Below are 20,385 nucleotides of genomic sequence, written 5' to 3'. Positions count from 1 at the left end.
AGTTTAGAACACTTCTCTTCTCCATCTCTAGTTTAGAACACTTCTCTTCTCCATGCCTAGTTTAGACCACTTCGCTTCTCCATCCCTAGTTTAGACCACTTCTCTTCTCCATCTCTAGTTTAGAACACTTCTCTTCTCCCATCTCTAGTTTAGAACACTTCTCTTCTCCATCCCTAGTTTAGAACACTTCTCTTCTCCATCCCTAGTTTAGAACACTTCTCTTCTCCATCTCTAGTTTAGAACACTTCTCCATCCCTAGTTTAGAACACTTCTCTTCTCCATCCCTAGTTTAGAACACTTCTCTTCTCCATCTCTAGTTTAGAACACTTCTCCATCCCTAGTTTAGAACACTTCTCTTATCCATCCCTAGTTTAGAACACTTCTCTTATCCATCCCTAGTTTAGAACACTTCTCCATCCCTAGTTTAGAAAACTTCTCTTATCCATCCCTAGTTTAGAACACTTCTCCATCCCTAGTTTAGAACACTTCTCTTCTCCATCCCTAGTTTAGAACACTTCTCTTATCCATCCCTAGTTTAGAACACTTCTCTTATCAATCCCTAGTTTAGAACACTTCTCCATCCCTAGTTTAGAACACTTCTCTTCTCCATCCCTAGTTTAGAACACTTCTCTTATCCATCCCTAGTTTAGAACACTTCTCCATCCCTAGTTTAGAACACTTCTCCATCCCTAGTTTAGAACACTTCTCTTATCCATCCCTAGTTTAGAACACTTATCTTCTCCATCTCTAGTTTAGAACACTTCTCCTTCTCTAGCTTAGAACACTTCTCCATCCCTAGTTTAGAACACTTCTCTTCTCCATCCCTAGTTTAGAACACTTCTCTTCTCCATCCCTAGTTTAGAACACTTCTCTTCTCTAACCCTAGTTTAGAGCACTTCTCCATCCCTAGTTTAGAACACTTCTCCATCCCTAGTTTAGAACACTTCTCTTCTCCATCCCTAGTTTAGACCACTTCTCTTCTCCAACCCTAGTTTAGAACACTTCTCTTCTCCATCTCTAGTTTAGAACACTTCTCCTTCTCTAGCTTAGAACACCTCTCCATCCCTAGTTTAGAACACTTCTCTTCTCCATCCCTAGTTTAGAACACTTCTCTTCTCCATCCCTAGTTTAGAACACTTCTCTACTCCATCTCTAGTTTAGAACACTTCTCCATCCCTAGTTTAGAACACTTCTCTTCTCCATCCCTAGTTTAGAACACTTCTCTTCTCCATCTCTAGTTTAGAACACTTCTCTTCTCCATGCCTAGTTTAGACCACTTCTCTTCTCCATCCCTAGTTTAGACCACTTCTCTTCTCCATCTCTAGTTTAGAACACTTCTCTTCTCCCATCTCTAGTTTAGAACACTTCTCGTCTCCATCCCTAGTTTAGAACACTTCTCTTCTCCATCCCTAGTTTAGAACACTTCTCTTCTCCATCTCTAGTTTAGAACACTTCTCCATCCCTAGTTTAGAACACTTCTCTTCTCCATCCCTAGTTTAGAACACTTCTCTTCTCCATCTCTAGTTTAGAACACTTCTCTTATCCATCCCTAGTTTAGAACACTTCTCTTCTCCATCCCTAGTTTAGAACACTTCTCTTCTCCATCCCTAGTTTAGAACACTTCTCTTCTCCATCCCTAGTTTAGAACACTTCTCTTCTCCATCCCTAGATTAGAACACTTCTCTTCTCCACCCCTAGTTTAGACCACTTCTCCATCTATAGTTTAGAACACTTCTCTTCTCCATCCCTAGTTTAGAACACTTCTCTTCTCCATCCCTAGTTTAGAACACTTCTCTTTTCCATCCCTAGTTTAGACCACTTCTCTTCTCCATCCCTAGTTTAGAACACTTCTCCATCCCTAGTTTAGAACACTTCTCTTCTCCATCCCTAGTTTAGACCACTTCTCTTCTCCATCACTAGTTTAGAACACTTCTCTTCTCCATCCCTAGTTTCGAACACTTCTCCATCCCCAGTTTAGAACACTTCTCTTATCCATCCCTAGTTTAGAACACTTCTCCATCCCTAGTTTAGAACACTTCTCTTCTCCATCCCTAGTTTAGAACACTTCTATTCTACATCCCTAGTTTAGAACACTTCTCTTCTCCATCTCTAGTTTAGAACACTTCTCCATCCCTAGTTTAGAACACTTCTCTTATCCATCACTAGTTTAGAACACTTCTCCATCCCTAGTTTAGAACACTTATCCATCCCTAGTTTAGAACACTTATCTTCTCCATCCCTAGTTTAGAACACTTCTCCATCCCTAGTTTAGAACACTTCTCTTCTCCATCCCTAGTTTAGAACACGTCTCTTCTCCATCCCTAGTTTAGAACACTTCTCCATCCCTAGTTTAGAACACTTCTCTTCTCCATCCCTAGTTTAGAACACTTATCCATCCCTAGTTTAGAACACTTCTCTTATCCATCCCTAGTTTAGAACACTTCTCTTCTCCATCTCTAGTTTAGAACACTTCTCCTTCTCTAGCTTAGAACACTTCTCCATCCCTAGTTTAGAACACTTCTCTTCTCCATCCCTAGTTTAGAACACTTCTCTTCTCCACCCCCAGTTTAGAACACTTCTCTTCTCCATCCCTAGTTTAGAACACTTCTCTTCTCCATCCCTAGTTTAGAACACTTCTCTTCTCCATCCCTAGATTAGAACACTTCTCTTCTCCATCCCTAGTTTAGACCACTTCTCCATCTATAGTTTAGAACACTTCTCTTCTCCATCCCTAGTTTAGAACACTTCTCTTCTCCATCCCTAGTTTAGAACACTTCTCTTTTCCATCCCTAGTTTAGACCACTTCTCTTCTCCATCCCTAGTTTAGAACACTTCTCCATCCCTAGTTTAGACCACTTCTCTTCTCCATCACTAGTTTAGAACACTTCTCTTCTCCATCCCTAGTTTCGAACACTTCTCCATCCCCAGTTTAGAACACTTCTCTTATCCATCCCTAGTTTAGAACACTTCTCCATCCCTAGTTTAGAACACTTCTCTTCTCCATCCCTAGTTTAGAACACTTCTCTTCTACATCCCTAGTTTAGAACACTTCTCTTCTCCATCTCTAGTTTAGAACACTTCTCCATCCCTAGTTTAGAACACTTCTCTTATCCATCACTAGTTTAGAACACTTCTCCATCCCTAGTTTAGAACACTTATCCATCCCTAGTTTAGAACACTTATCTTCTCCATCCCTAGTTTAGAACACTTCTCCATCCCTAGTTTAGAACACTTCTCTTCTCCATCCCTAGTTTAGAACACTTCTCTTCTCCATCCCTAGTTTAGAACACTTCTCTTATCCATTCCTAGTTTAGAACACTTCTCCATCCCTATTTTAGAACACTTCTCTTCTCCATCCCTAGTTTAGAACACTTATCCATCCCTAGTTTAGAACACTTCTCTTATCCATTCCTAGTTTAGAACACTTCTCTTCTCCATCTCTAGTTTAGAACACTTCTCCTTCTCTAGCTTAGAACACTTCTCCATCCCTAGTTTAGAACACTTCTCTTCTCCATCCCTAGTTTAGAACACTTCTCTTCTCCATCCCTAGTTTAGAACACTTCTCTTCTCCATCCCTAGTTTAGAACACTTCTCCATCCCTAGTTTAGAACACTTCTCCATCCCTAGTTTAGAACACTTCTCTTATCCATCCCTAGTTTAGAACACTTCTCTTCTCCATCTCTAGTTTAGAACACTTATCCTTCTCTAGCTTAGAACACTTCTCCATCCCTAGTTTAGAACACTTCTCTTCTCCATCCCTAGTTTAGAACACTTCTCCATCCCTAGTTTAGAACACTTCTCTTATCCATCCCTAGTTTAGAACACTTCTCCATCCCTAGTTTAGAACACTTCTCTTATCCATCCCTAGTTTAGAACACTTCTCCATCCCTAGTTTAGAACACTTCTCCATCCCTAGTTTAGAACACTTCTCTTATCCCTCCCTAGTTTAGAACACTTCTCTTCTCCATCTCTAGTTTAGAACACTTCTCCTTCTCTAGCTTAGAACACCTCTCCATCCCTAGTTTAGAACACTTCTCTTCTCCATCCCTAGTTTAGAACACTTCTCTTCTTCATCCCTAGTTTAGAACACTTATCTTCTCCATCTCTAGTTTAGAACACTTCTCCATCCCTAGTTTAGAACACTTCTCTTCTCCATCCCTAGTTTAGAACACTTCTCTTCTCCATCTCTAGTTTAGAACACTTCTCCATCCCTAGTTTAGAACACTTCTCTTCTCCATCTCTAGTTTAGAACACTTCTCTTCTCCCATCTCTAGTTTAGAACACTTCTCTTCTCCATCTCTAGTTTAGAACACTTCTCTTCTCCATGCCTAGTTTAGACCACTTCGCTTCTCCATCCCTAGTTTAGACCACTTCTCTTCTCCATCTCTAGTTTAGAACACTTCTCTTCTCCCATCTCTAGTTTAGAACACTTCTCTTCTCCATCCCTAGTTTAGAACACTTCTCTTCTCCATCCCTAGTTTAGAACACTTCTCTTCTCCATCTCTAGTTTAGAACACTTCTCCATCCCTAGTTTAGAACACTTCTCTTCTCCATCCCTAGTTTAGAACACTTCTCTTCTCCATCTCTAGTTTAGAACACTTCTCCATCCCTAGTTTAGAACACTTCTCTTATCCATCCCTAGTTTAGAACACTTCTCTTATCCATCCCTAGTTTAGAACACTTCTCCATCCCTAGTTTAGAAAACTTCTCTTATCCATCCCTAGTTTAGAACACTTCTCCATCCCTAGTTTAGAACACTTCTCTTCTCCATCCCTAGTTTAGAACACTTCTCTTATCCATCCCTAGTTTAGAACACTTCTCTTATCAATCCCTAGTTTAGAACACTTCTCCATCCCTAGTTTAGAACACTTCTCTTCTCCATCCCTAGTTTAGAACACTTCTCTTATCCATCCCTAGTTTAGAACACTTCTCCATCCCTAGTTTAGAACACTTCTCCATCCCTAGTTTAGAACACTTCTCTTATCCATCCCTAGTTTAGAACACTTATCTTCTCCATCTCTAGTTTAGAACACTTCTCCTTCTCTAGCTTAGAACACTTCTCCATCCCTAGTTTAGAACACTTCTCTTCTCCATCCCTAGTTTAGAACACTTCTCTTCTCCATCCCTAGTTTAGAACACTTCTCTTCTCTAACCCTAGTTTAGAGCACTTCTCCATCCCTAGTTTAGAACACTTCTCCATCCCTAGTTTAGAACACTTCTCTTCTCCATCCCTAGTTTAGACCACTTCTCTTCTCCAACCCTAGTTTAGAACACTTCTCTTCTCCATCTCTAGTTTAGAACACTTCTCCTTCTCTAGCTTAGAACACCTCTCCATCCCTAGTTTAGAACACTTCTCTTCTCCATCCCTAGTTTAGAACACTTCTCTTCTCCATCCCTAGTTTAGAACACTTCTCTACTCCATCTCTAGTTTAGAACACTTCTCCATCCCTAGTTTAGAACACTTCTCTTCTCCATCCCTAGTTTAGAACACTTCTCTTCTCCATCTCTAGTTTAGAACACTTCTCTTCTCCATGCCTAGTTTAGACCACTTCTCTTCTCCATCCCTAGTTTAGACCACTTCTCTTCTCCATCTCTAGTTTAGAACACTTCTCTTCTCCCATCTCTAGTTTAGAACACTTCTCGTCTCCATCCCTAGTTTAGAACACTTCTCTTCTCCATCCCTAGTTTAGAACACTTCTCTTCTCCATCTCTAGTTTAGAACACTTCTCCATCCCTAGTTTAGAACACTTCTCTTCTCCATCCCTAGTTTAGAACACTTCTCTTCTCCATCTCTAGTTTAGAACACTTCTCTTATCCATCCCTAGTTTAGAACACATCTCCATCCCTAGTTTAGAACACTTCTCTTCTCCATCCCTAGTTTAGAACACTTCTCTTCTCCATCCCTAGTTTAGAACACTTCTCTTCTCCATCCCTAGTTTAGAACACTTCTCTTCTTCATCCCTAGTTTAGAACACTTATCTTCTCCATCTCTAGTTTAGAACACTTCTCCATCCCTAGTTTAGAACACTTCTCTTCTCCATCCCTAGTTTAGAACACTTCTCTTCTCCATCTCTAGTTTAGAACACTTCTCCATCCCTAGTTTAGAACACTTCTCTTCTCCATCTCTAGTTTAGAACACTTCTCTTCTCCCATCTCTAGTTTAGAACACTTCTCTTCTCCATCTCTAGTTTAGAACACTTCTCTTCTCCATGCCTAGTTTAGACCACTTCGCTTCTCCATCCCTAGTTTAGACCACTTCTCTTCTCCATCTCTAGTTTAGAACACTTCTCTTCTCCCATCTCTAGTTTAGAACACTTCTCTTCTCCATCCCTAGTTTAGAACACTTCTCTTCTCCATCCCTAGTTTAGAACACTTCTCTTCTCCATCTCTAGTTTAGAACACTTCTCCATCCCTAGTTTAGAACACTTCTCTTCTCCATCCCTAGTTTAGAACACTTCTCTTCTCCATCTCTAGTTTAGAACACTTCTCCATCCCTAGTTTAGAACACTTCTCTTATCCATCCCTAGTTTAGAACACTTCTCTTATCCATCCCTAGTTTAGAACACTTCTCCATCCCTAGTTTAGAAAACTTCTCTTATCCATCCCTAGTTTAGAACACTTCTCCATCCCTAGTTTAGAACACTTCTCTTCTCCATCCCTAGTTTAGAACACTTCTCTTATCCATCCCTAGTTTAGAACACTTCTCTTATCAATCCCTAGTTTAGAACACTTCTCCATCCCTAGTTTAGAACACTTCTCTTCTCCATCCCTAGTTTAGAACACTTCTCTTATCCATCCCTAGTTTAGAACACTTCTCCATCCCTAGTTTAGAACACTTCTCCATCCCTAGTTTAGAACACTTCTCTTATCCATCCCTAGTTTAGAACACTTATCTTCTCCATCTCTAGTTTAGAACACTTCTCCTTCTCTAGCTTAGAACACTTCTCCATCCCTAGTTTAGAACACTTCTCTTCTCCATCCCTAGTTTAGAACACTTCTCTTCTCCATCCCTAGTTTAGAACACTTCTCTTCTCTAACCCTAGTTTAGAGCACTTCTCCATCCCTAGTTTAGAACACTTCTCCATCCCTAGTTTAGAACACTTCTCTTCTCCATCCCTAGTTTAGACCACTTCTCTTCTCCAACCCTAGTTTAGAACACTTCTCTTCTCCATCTCTAGTTTAGAACACTTCTCCTTCTCTAGCTTAGAACACCTCTCCATCCCTAGTTTAGAACACTTCTCTTCTCCATCCCTAGTTTAGAACACTTCTCTTCTCCATCCCTAGTTTAGAACACTTCTCTACTCCATCTCTAGTTTAGAACACTTCTCCATCCCTAGTTTAGAACACTTCTCTTCTCCATCCCTAGTTTAGAACACTTCTCTTCTCCATCCCTAGTTTAGAACACTTCTCCATCCCTAGTTTAGAACACTTCTCTTATCCATCCCTAGTTTAGAACACTTCTCTTCTCCATCTCTAGTTTAGAACACTTATCCTTCTCTAGCTTAGAACACTTCTCCATCCCTAGTTTAGAACACTTCTCTTCTCCATCCCTAGTTTAGAACACTTCTCCATCCCTAGTTTAGAACACTTCTCTTATCCATCCCTAGTTTAGAACACTTCTCCATCCCTAGTTTAGAACACTTCTCTTATCCATCCCTAGTTTAGAACACTTCTCCATCCCTAGTTTAGAACACTTCTCCATCCCTAGTTTAGAACACTTCTCTTATCCATCCCTAGTTTAGAACACTTCTCTTCTCCATCTCTAGTTTAGAACACTTCTCCTTCTCTAGCTTAGAACACCTCTCCATCCCTAGTTTAGAACACTTCTCTTCTCCATCCCTAGTTTAGAACACTTCTCTTCTTCATCCCTAGTTTAGAACACTTATCTTCTCCATCTCTAGTTTAGAACACTTCTCCATCCCTAGTTTAGAACACTTCTCTTCTCCATCCCTAGTTTAGAACACTTCTCTTCTCCATCTCTAGTTTAGAACACTTCTCCATCCCTAGTTTAGAACACTTCTCTTCTCCATCTCTAGTTTAGAACACTTCTCTTCTCCCATCTCTAGTTTAGAACACTTCTCTTCTCCATCTCTAGTTTAGAACACTTCTCTTCTCCATGCCTAGTTTAGACCACTTCGCTTCTCCATCCCTAGTTTAGACCACTTCTCTTCTCCATCTCTAGTTTAGAACACTTCTCTTCTCCCATCTCTAGTTTAGAACACTTCTCTTCTCCATCCCTAGTTTAGAACACTTCTCTTCTCCATCCCTAGTTTAGAACACTTCTCTTCTCCATCTCTAGTTTAGAACACTTCTCCATCCCTAGTTTAGAACACTTCTCTTCTCCATCCCTAGTTTAGAACACTTCTCTTCTCCATCTCTAGTTTAGAACACTTCTCCATCCCTAGTTTAGAACACTTCTCTTATCCATCCCTAGTTTAGAACACTTCTCTTATCCATCCCTAGTTTAGAACACTTCTCCATCCCTAGTTTAGAAAACTTCTCTTATCCATCCCTAGTTTAGAACACTTCTCCATCCCTAGTTTAGAACACTTCTCTTCTCCATCCCTAGTTTAGAACACTTCTCTTATCCATCCCTAGTTTAGAACACTTCTCTTATCAATCCCTAGTTTAGAACACTTCTCCATCCCTAGTTTAGAACACTTCTCTTCTCCATCCCTAGTTTAGAACACTTCTCTTATCCATCCCTAGTTTAGAACACTTCTCCATCCCTAGTTTAGAACACTTCTCCATCCCTAGTTTAGAACACTTCTCTTATCCATCCCTAGTTTAGAACACTTATCTTCTCCATCTCTAGTTTAGAACACTTCTCCTTCTCTAGCTTAGAACACTTCTCCATCCCTAGTTTAGAACACTTCTCTTCTCCATCCCTAGTTTAGAACACTTCTCTTCTCCATCCCTAGTTTAGAACACTTCTCTTCTCTAACCCTAGTTTAGAGCACTTCTCCATCCCTAGTTTAGAACACTTCTCCATCCCTAGTTTAGAACACTTCTCTTCTCCATCCCTAGTTTAGACCACTTCTCTTCTCCAACCCTAGTTTAGAACACTTCTCTTCTCCATCTCTAGTTTAGAACACTTCTCCTTCTCTAGCTTAGAACACCTCTCCATCCCTAGTTTAGAACACTTCTCTTCTCCATCCCTAGTTTAGAACACTTCTCTTCTCCATCCCTAGTTTAGAACACTTCTCTACTCCATCTCTAGTTTAGAACACTTCTCCATCCCTAGTTTAGAACACTTCTCTTCTCCATCCCTAGTTTAGAACACTTCTCTTCTCCATCTCTAGTTTAGAACACTTCTCTTCTCCATGCCTAGTTTAGACCACTTCTCTTCTCCATCCCTAGTTTAGACCACTTCTCTTCTCCATCTCTAGTTTAGAACACTTCTCTTCTCCCATCTCTAGTTTAGAACACTTCTCGTCTCCATCCCTAGTTTAGAACACTTCTCTTCTCCATCCCTAGTTTAGAACACTTCTCTTCTCCATCTCTAGTTTAGAACACTTCTCCATCCCTAGTTTAGAACACTTCTCTTCTCCATCCCTAGTTTAGAACACTTCTCTTCTCCATCTCTAGTTTAGAACACTTCTCTTATCCATCCCTAGTTTAGAACACATCTCCATCCCTAGTTTAGAACACTTCTCTTCTCCATCCCTAGTTTAGAACACTTCTCTTCTCCATCCCTAGTTTAGAACACTTCTCTTCTCCATCCCTAGTTTAGAACACTTCTCTTCTTCATCCCTAGTTTAGAACACTTATCTTCTCCATCTCTAGTTTAGAACACTTCTCCATCCCTAGTTTAGAACACTTCTCTTCTCCATCCCTAGTTTAGAACACTTCTCTTCTCCATCTCTAGTTTAGAACACTTCTCCATCCCTAGTTTAGAACACTTCTCTTCTCCATCTCTAGTTTAGAACACTTCTCTTCTCCCATCTCTAGTTTAGAACACTTCTCTTCTCCATCTCTAGTTTAGAACACTTCTCTTCTCCATGCCTAGTTTAGACCACTTCGCTTCTCCATCCCTAGTTTAGACCACTTCTCTTCTCCATCTCTAGTTTAGAACACTTCTCTTCTCCCATCTCTAGTTTAGAACACTTCTCTTCTCCATCCCTAGTTTAGAACACTTCTCTTCTCCATCCCTAGTTTAGAACACTTCTCTTCTCCATCTCTAGTTTAGAACACTTCTCCATCCCTAGTTTAGAACACTTCTCTTCTCCATCCCTAGTTTAGAACACTTCTCTTCTCCATCTCTAGTTTAGAACACTTCTCCATCCCTAGTTTAGAACACTTCTCTTATCCATCCCTAGTTTAGAACACTTCTCTTATCCATCCCTAGTTTAGAACACTTCTCCATCCCTAGTTTAGAAAAATCTTATCCATCCCTAGTTTAGAACACTTCTCCATCCCTAGTTTAGAACACTTCTCTTCTCCATCCCTAGTTTAGAACACTTCTCTTATCCATCCCTAGTTTAGAACACTTCTCTTATCAATCCCTAGTTTAGAACACTTCTCCATCCCTAGTTTAGAACACTTCTCTTCTCCATCCCTAGTTTAGAACACTTCTCTTATCCATCCCTAGTTTAGAACACTTCTCCATCCCTAGTTTAGAACACTTCTCCATCCCTAGTTTAGAACACTTCTCTTATCCATCCCTAGTTTAGAACACTTATCTTCTCCATCTCTAGTTTAGAACACTTCTCCTTCTCTAGCTTAGAACACTTCTCCATCCCTAGTTTAGAACACTTCTCTTCTCCATCCCTAGTTTAGAACACTTCTCTTCTCCATCCCTAGTTTAGAACACTTCTCTTCTCTAACCCTAGTTTAGAGCACTTCTCCATCCCTAGTTTAGAACACTTCTCCATCCCTAGTTTAGAACACTTCTCTTCTCCATCCCTAGTTTAGACCACTTCTCTTCTCCAACCCTAGTTTAGAACACTTCTCTTCTCCATCTCTAGTTTAGAACACTTCTCCTTCTCTAGCTTAGAACACCTCTCCATCCCTAGTTTAGAACACTTCTCTTCTCCATCCCTAGTTTAGAACACTTCTCTTCTCCATCCCTAGTTTAGAACACTTCTCTACTCCATCTCTAGTTTAGAACACTTCTCCATCCCTAGTTTAGAACACTTCTCTTCTCCATCCCTAGTTTAGAACACTTCTCTTCTCCATCTCTAGTTTAGAACACTTCTCTTCTCCATGCCTAGTTTAGACCACTTCTCTTCTCCATCCCTAGTTTAGACCACTTCTCTTCTCCATCTCTAGTTTAGAACACTTCTCTTCTCCCATCTCTAGTTTAGAACACTCTCCATCCCTAGTTTAGAACACTTCTCTTCTCCATCCCTAGTTTAGAACACTTCTCTTCTCCATCTCTAGTTTAGAACACTTCTCCATCCCTAGTTTAGAACACTTCTCTTCTCCATCCCTAGTTTAGAACACTTCTCTTCTCCATCTCTAGTTTAGAACACTTCTCTTATCCATCCCTAGTTTAGAACACATCTCCATCCCTAGTTTAGAACACTTCTCTTCTCCATCCCTAGTTTAGAACACTTCTCTTCTCCATCCCTAGTTTAGAACACTTCTCTTCTCCATCCCTAGTTTAGAACACTTCTCTTATCCATCCCTAGTTTAGAACACTTCTCCATCCCTAGTTTAGAACACTTCTCCATCCTTAGTTTAGAACACTTCTCTTATCCATCCCTAGTTTAGAACACTTCTCTTCTCCATCTCTAGTTTAGAACACTTCTCCTTCTCTAGCTTAGAACACTTCTCCATCCCTAGTTTAGAACACTTCTCTTCTCCATCCCTAGTTTAGAACACTTCTCTTCTCCATCCCTAGTTTAGAACACTTCTCTTCTCCAACCCTAGTTTAGAGCACTTCTCCATCCCTAGTTTAGAACACTTCTCCATCCCTAGTTTAGAACACTTCTCTTCTCCATCCCTAGTTTAGACCACTTCTCTTCTCCAACCCTAGTTTAGAACACTTCTCTTCTCCATCTCTAGTTTAGAACACTTCTCCTTCTCTAGCTTAGAACACCTCTCCATCCCTAGTTTAGAACACTTCTCTTCTCCATCCCTAGTTTAGAACACTTCTCTTCTCCATCCCTAGTTTAGAACACTTCTCTTCTCCATCTCTAGTTTAGAACACCTCTCCATCCCTAGTTTAGAACACTTCTCTTCTCCATCCCTAGTTTAGAACACTTCTCTTCTCCATCTCTAGTTTAGAACACTTCTCCATCCCTAGTTTAGAACACTTCTCTTCTCCATCTCTAGTTTAGAACACTTATCTTCTCCCATCTCTAGTTTAGAACACTTCTCTTCTCCATCTCTAGTTTAGAACACTTCTCTTCTCCATGCCTAGTTTAGACCACTTCTCTTCTCCATCCCTAGTTTAGACCACTTCTCTTCTCCATCTCTAGTTTAGAACACTTCTCTTCTCCCATCTCTAGTTTAGAACACTTCTCTTCTCCATCCCTAGTTTAGAACACTTCTCTTCTCCATCCCTAGTTTAGAACACTTCTCTTCTCCATCTCTAGTTTAGAACACTTCTCCATCCCTAGTTTAGAACACTTCTCTTCTCCATCCCTAGTTTAGAACACTTCTCTTATCCATCTCTAGTTTAGAACACTTCTCCATCCCTAGTTTAGAACACTTCTCTTATCCATCCCTAGTTTAGAACACTTCTCTTATCCATCCCTAGTTTAGAACACTTCTCCATCCCTAGTTTAGAACACTTCTCTTCTCCATCCCTAGTTTAGAACACTTCTCTTATCCATCCCTAGTTTAGAACACTTCTCTTATCCATCCCTAGTTTAGAACACTTCTCCATCCCTAGTTTAGAACACTTCTCTTCTCCATCCCTAGTTTAGAACACTTCTCCATCCCTAGTTTAGAACACTTCACCATCCCTAGTTTAGAACACTTCTCTTATCCATCCCTAGTTTAGAACACTTCTCTTCTCCATCTCTAGTTTAGAACACTTCTCCTTCTCTAGCTTAGAACACTTCTCCATCCCTAGTTTAGAACACTTCTCTTCTCCATCCCTAGTTTAGAACACTTCTCTTCTCCATCCCTAGTTTAGAACACTTCTCTTCTCCAACCCTAGTTTAGAGCACTTCTCCATCCCTAGTTTAGAACACTTCTCCATCCCTAGTTTAGAACACTTCTCTTCTCCATCCCTAGTTTAGACCACTTCTCTTCTCCAACCCTAGTTTAGAACACTTCTCTTCTCCATCTCTAGTTTAGAACACTTCTCTTCTCCATCTCTAGTTTAGAACACTTCTCCATCCCTAGTTTAGAACACTTCTCCATACCTAGTTTAGAACACTTCTCTTCTCCATCCCTAGTTTAGAACACTTCTCTTCTCCATCTCTAGTTTAGAACACTTCTCCATCCCTAGTTTAGAACACTTCTCTTCTCCATCCCTAGTTTAGAACACTTCTCTTCTCCATCTCTAGTTTAATACACTTCTCCATCCCTAGTTTAGAACACTTCTCTTCTCCATCTCTAGTTTAGAACACTTCTCTTCTCCCATCTCTAGTTTAGAACACTTCTCTTCTCCATCTCTAGTTTAGAACACTTCTCTTCTCCATGCCTAGTTTAGACCACTTCTCTTCTCCATCCCTAGTTTCGACCACTTCTCTTCTCCATCTCTAGTTTAGAACACTTCTCTTCTCCCATCTCTAGTTTAGAACACTTCTCTTCTCCATCCCTAGTTTAGAACACTTCTCTTCTCCATCCCTAGTTTAGAACACTTCTCTTATCCATCCCTAGTTTAGAACACTTCTCTTATCCATCCCTAGTTTAGAACACTTCTCCATCCCTAGTTTAGAACACTTCTCTTATGCATCCCTAGTTTAGAACACTTCTCCATCCCTAGTTTAGAACACTTCTCTTCTCCATCCCTAGTTTAGACCACTTCTCTTCTCCATCCCTAGTTTCGACCACTTCTCTTCTCCATCTCTAGTTTAGAACACTTCTCTTCTCCCATCTCTAGTTTAGAACACTTCTCTTCTCCATCTCTAGTTTAGAACACTTCTCCATCCCTAGTTTAGAACACTTCTCTTCTCCATCCCTAGTTTAGAACACTTCTCTTCTCCATCTCTAGTTTAGAACACTTCTCCATCCCTAGTTTAGAACACTTCTCTTATCCATCCCTAGTTTAGAACACTTCTCTTATCCATCCCTAGTTTAGAACACTTCCATCCCTAGTTTAGAACACTTCCATTCCTAGTTTAGAACACTTCTCCATCCCTAGTTTAGAACACTTCTCTTCTCCATCCCTAGTTTAGAACACTTCTCTTATCCATCCCTAGTTTAGAACACTTCTCTTATCAATCCCTAGTTTAGAACACTTCTCCATCCCTAGTTTAGAACACTTCTCTTCTCCATCCCTAGTTTAGAACACTTCTCTTATCCATCCCTAGTTTAGAACACTTCTCCATCCCTAGTTTAGAACACTTCTCCATCCCTAGTTTAGAACACTTCTCCATCCCTAGTTTAGAACACTTCTCTTATCCATCCCTAGTTTAGAACACTTATCTTCTCCATCTCTAGTTTAGAACACTTCTCCTTCTCTAGCTTAGAACACTTCTCCATCCCTAGTTTAGAACACTTCTCTTCTCCATCTCTAGTTTAGAACACTTCTCTTCTCCCATCTCTAGTTTAGAACACTTCTCTTCTCCATCTCTAGTTTAGAACACTTCTCCATCCCTAGTTTAGAACACTTCTCTTCTCCATCCCTAGTTTAGAACACTTCTCTTCTCCATCTCTAGTTTAGAACACTTCTCCATCCCTAGTTTAGAACACTTCTCTTATCCATCCCTAGTTTAGAACACTTCTCTTATCCATCCCTAGTTTAGAACACTTCTCCATCCCTAGTTTAGAACACTTCTCTTATCCATCCCTAGTTTAGAACACTTCTCCATCCCTAGTTTAGAACACTTCTCTTCTCCATCCCTAGTTTAGAACACTTCTCTTATCCATCCCTAGTTTAGAACACTTCTCTTATCAATCCCTAGTTTAGAACACTTCTCCATCCCTAGTTTAGAACACTTCTCTTCTCCATCCCTAGTTTAGAACACTTCTCTTATCCATCCCTAGTTTAGAACACTTCTCCATCCCTAGTTTAGAACACTTCTCCATCCCTAGTTTAGAACACTTCTCTTATCCATCCCTAGTTTAGAACACTTCTCTTCTCCATCTCTAGTTTAGAACACTTCTCCTTCTCTAGCTTAGAACACTTCTCCATCCCTAGTTTAGAACACTTCTCTTCTCCATCCCTAGTTTAGAACACTTCTCTTCTCCATCCCTAGTTTAGAACACTTCTCTTCTCCAACCCTAGTTTAGAGCACTTCTCCATCCCTAGTTTAGAACACTTCTCCATCCCTAGTTTAGAACACTTCTCTTCTCCATCCCTAGTTTAGACCACTTCTCTTCTCCAACCCTAGTTTAGAACACTTCTCTTCTCCATCTCTAGTTTAGAACACTTCTCCTTCTCTAGCTTAGAACACCTCTCCATCCCTAGTTTAGAACACTTCTCTTCTCCATCCCTAGTTTAGAACACTTCTCTTCTCCATCCCTAGTTTAGAACACTTCTCTACTCCATCTCTAGTTTAGAACACTTCTCCATCCCTAGTTTAGAACACTTCTCTTCTCCATCCCTAGTTTAGAACACTTCTCTTCTCCATCTCTAGTTTAGAACACTTCTCTTCTCCATGCCTAGTTTAGACCACTTCTCTTCTCCATCCCTAGTTTAGACCACTTCTCTTCTCCATCTCTAGTTTAGAACACTTCTCTTCTCCCATCTCTAGTTTAGAACACTTCTCGTCTCCATCCCTAGTTTAGAACACTTCTCTTCTCCATCCCTAGTTTAGAACACTTCTCTTCTCCATCTCTAGTTTAGAACACTTCTCCATCCCTAGTTTAGAACACTTCTCTTCTCCATCCCTAGTTTAGAACACTTCTCTTCTCCATCTCTAGTTTAGAACACTTCTCCATCCCTAGTTTAGAACACTTCTCTTATCCATCCCTAGTTTAGAACACTTCTCTTATCCATCCCTAGTTTAGAACACATCTCCATCCCTGGTTTAGAACACTTCTCTTCTCCATCCCTAGTTTAGAACACTTCTCTTATCCATCCCTAGTTTAGAACACTTCTCTTCTCCATCCCTAGTTTAGAACACTTCTCTTATCCATCCCTAGTTTAGAACACTTCTCCATCCCTAGTTTAGAACACTTCTCCATCCCTAGTTTAGAACACTTCTCTTATCCATCCCTAGTTTAGAACACTTCTCTTCTCCATCTCTAGTTTAGAACACTTCTCCTTCTCTAGCTTAGAACACTTCTCCATCCCTAGTTTAGAACACTTCTCTTCTCCATCCCAAGTTTAGAACACTTCTCTTCTCCATCCCTAGTTTAGAACACTTCTCTTCTCCAACCCTAGTTTAGAGCACTTCTCCATCCCTAGTTTAGAACACTTCTCCATCCCTAGTTTAGAACACTTCTCTTCTCCATCCCTAGTTTAGACCACTTCTCTTCTCCAACCCTAGTTTAGAACACTTCTCTTCTCCATCTCTAGTTTAGAACACTTCTCCTTCTCTAGCTTAGAACACCTCTCCATCCCTAGTTTAGAACACTTCTCTTCTCCATCCCTAGTTTAGAACACTTCTCTTCTCCATCCCTAGTTTAGAACACTTCTCTTCTCCATCTCTAGTTTAGAACACCTCTCCATCCCTAGTTTAGAACACTTCTCTTCTCCAGACCTCTCTCCCACTCCACCCATCATCCTCTCTGTTCCTTTCTTTGAAATACGATTAGCTTTTGAGTGTTATGCACGAACAGACACACACACACACACGCACATGCGCGCGAGCGCACACACACACACACACACACACACACACACACACACACACACTGTGTGAAGTATGATTTGCTTTGAGCGTTTATGTACAAAGTCTCACTGCTGTGATGAAAGAGGGGCGTGAGACAGTGAGAACACTAAATACTGTGTGTCTGTGTGTGTGTCTGTGTGTCTTTCTGTCTGTCTGTCTGTGTGTCTGTGTGTGTCTGTGTGTGTGTCTGTGTGTGTGTCTGTGTGTCTGCGTGCGTCTGTGTGTGTCTGCCTGTCTGTCTGTCTGTGTGTGTGTGTGTGTGTGTGTGTGTCTGTCTGTCTGTCTGTGTGTGTGTCTGTGTGTCTGTGTGTGTGTGTCTGTGTGTCTGCGTGTCAGTACCTAAGAGCACCTCTCCCAGCTGCTCTCACTTGAAAGCCCAGAGATCAGTGTGCAACCTGTTTAATCTTCCCCTTGCAAGACCCGCAAAGCCCATTTACCCCCCCCCCCCCGTCAGGAGAACACAGGGGAAAGAGAAGGAACCAATTCATTCAAATTAAAGACTTTTACAGCCACTGCTGAGACCACTGCTAACACGTCTCTGTTGTCCAATGAAACACACACACACACACACACACACACACACACACACACACACACACACACACACACACACACACACACACACACAAACACACACACACACCTGGACTTCACTAGGAAAGGATACAGTACTTCCTGAATAAGGAGATATATCAGCCATGTCCTGAAGGTCTCCACACTCTGACTTGATGAGCGACAGCCCCTCGCTCCCTCCTCCATGTTGGGGTGGAGAGCTCTGCCTGTGGTGGTGGTGGTGGGAGACAAAATGGACGCCCCCGCCTGACCCCATCTTGGTCCGCAGCCCCACAGTTTCCCTGGAGAGGTCCATGGACTCAGGGGAGGAGCGCTGGTCTTTGGAGAAGCTCTGGAAAGGGTAGCCCATCAGTGGGAGGGGGAAGGGGTGTCGGAAGGAGGAAGGTGAGAACCCCAGAGAGGCAGAGAGGGGGGAGGAATGGAGGGAGGGGTGGTGGGGGTGAGGAGGAGGAGGAGGAGGGAGACAGGGGTTCTGTTGGTGTTGTTCGGCGCTGGTCTTCCTGACCACTAGAGGCAGTGCTTCTGTCTGGTCACCGGCCGTCGGAACACTGAGGCCCCCGAACGAGTCCAGCGTGCTCGGGATGATGACGTCGCCAAAGCACGGCAGCCTCTGATTGGCTGAGTGAAAGTTGGGGCTGTCACCATTCATGTTCATGTTGACTCCCCCGAAGCGAGAGTCAGTGGAGAGGGAGGGGGGGAAGGGAGGGAAGGAGGCCTGTGAGGGAGCTTTAGTGGCAGAGGGGGTGTTTTGGGAGCCACTGTGATGAGAGGGATGGTGTTGAAGTTGATGATGGCTGGGTGGTTTATGGTTGAACCCTTTAACCACGGTGTCAACCACCTGTGACATGGCAGAGTTGAGCTCCTGTTTTAGAGTCTCAGCTAGCTGCCTCCCCTCTGCTCGCATTGGCCCCCCTCCTGCCCCTCTCTCCCCTTGGCCCCAATCCCTCTTCAGCCTCCTCCCCCCTTCCCTCTCTCCCTCATCCCTCTCTCCCTCCTCATCCTTCTCTCCAGCCAACAGGGCCTGTTCTCGTAACAGTGCTCTGGCTCGGTCCAGAAATAGACCTGGGTCGTCAACCAACTCTGACAGGTCATCGTAGATACCGTCGGCACGGTTACCGTTGTCGCGGCGGTCCCTGTGTGTGTTCTCCAAACCGTCGGAGCGCACGCTGTTCTCTGACAGGTTTCCGTCCTCCTCCCCTCCTCCTGCTCTCTCCTCCTCCTCCTCCTCCTCCTCCTCCTCCGTCTCAGTCTCATAGATCTGATAGAACTTCTCCTGCAGCTGACGAAGCTGTTTCTGTAGAACAATACAAACTATTAAAATACACTATTGAACTTCATACAGAAATCAATCAATAACAAATAGATAAACATATCAATAAATACAGTATATACATGTATAAATCAATCAATAAATTAATAAAAAATATATATAAATAATAAACAATATATTGAGACATATAAATAATGAATAAATTATGTTCTACATTAATATATAGATAGCTGTAGGAATAGAAACGTGATGTTCTACATTAATATATAGATAGCTGTAGGAATAGAAACGTGATGTTCTACATTAATATATAGATAGCTGTAGGAATAGAAACGTGATGTTCTACATTAATATATAGATAGCTGTAGGAATAGAAACGTGATGTTCTACATTAATATATAGATAGCTGTAGGAATAGAAACGTGATGTTCTACATTAATATATAGATAGCTGTAGGAATAGAAACATGATGTTCTACATTAATATATAGATAGCTTTTGGAATATAAACATGTCACGTTTCAAACTCAACTTTTGCCACTTTTCAAACAAATGGACATATTTACAACTCACTACCAAAGCTTGAAGTGCGTGGTGTGTGTGTTTGTGTTTGTGTGTGTCTGTGTGTTGTGTCTGTGTATGTGTCTCTGTGTTGTGTCTCTGTGTGTGTGTGTGTGTGTGTGTGTGTGTGTGTATCCCCTCACCTGCATATCCTCTAGCTGTAGTTTGAGTTGTCGTCTCTCCTCTTGCCTCTTCTCCTGTCTGACACACACCAGCTGGGTAAAGGACTGTTGTTGCTGCTGGGGGAGACGCTGCTTTCTCTTGTTCTCCCTGTACACCTCTCCTCTAGTCTCCCCCCGACTCTCCCTGTACCCCTCTCCCCCTCTTGAGAGAGACCCAGGGCTGGGAGGCTGCAGTGGGGGACAGTTCCTCTCCCTGTCCTCTCTTCTCCCCGTCTTGTTCCCTTTCTCTCGGTCCCTGTCCCTCTCTCTGGGATGGAGAGCAGGTGGAGCAACGCAGGGGGAATGGCTCATGCCCCGAATGATGTTCTCCACCCTGGCCCGTTTGGCACGCAGGTGCTCGTCCGTGAGGCGCTCCAGGTCCAGAGGGGTGAGAGAGGGGTGGGGAGGAGGGGGGCGGCCGAAGGGGGGAGGCAGGGGGAGGAGGGGGCAGGAGAGGGGGCGAGGGGGCTGTCTCTGTCTCGGGAGGAGTTACTGCAGACATCCTCCGCTTGGAAATCTGACCCAGCGCTGGAGAGACCGCCACTACCCTGGAAGAAAGGAACGGATGGATGGATGGATGGATGGATGGAGGGAGGGATGGATGGATGGATGGATGGAGGGATGGATGGATGGATGGATAAATAGATAGATGGATGGATGGATGGACAGACGGATGGATGGATGGATAAATGGATGGATGGATGGATGAATAGATGGATGGATAAATAGAGGGATGGATAGATGGATGGATAAATAGATGGATGGATAAATAGATGGATGGATAAATAGAGGGATGGATAGATGGATGGATAAATAGATGGATGGATAAATAGATGGATGGATGAATAGACAAATAGATGGATGGTTGGATGAATAGATGGATGGATGAATAGACAAATAGATGGATGGATGGATGGATG

The 20,385-nt window shown here is 42.1% G+C and overlaps 1 pseudogene; it reads right to left on the bottom strand.

Annotated features, from left to right (window-relative positions):
* LOC139383914 (prospero homeobox protein 1-like) overlaps window positions 1-20,385 on the bottom strand; it is a 109,686-nt pseudogene that overhangs the window by 82,767 nt on the left and 6,534 nt on the right.

This window comes from Oncorhynchus clarkii, chromosome 25, assembly GCF_045791955.1.
Source record: "Oncorhynchus clarkii lewisi isolate Uvic-CL-2024 chromosome 25, UVic_Ocla_1.0, whole genome shotgun sequence".
In the NCBI taxonomy this organism is placed as follows: Eukaryota; Metazoa; Chordata; class Actinopteri; order Salmoniformes; family Salmonidae; genus Oncorhynchus; species Oncorhynchus clarkii.
This window is presented reverse-complemented; position numbering and strand designations above follow the sequence as displayed.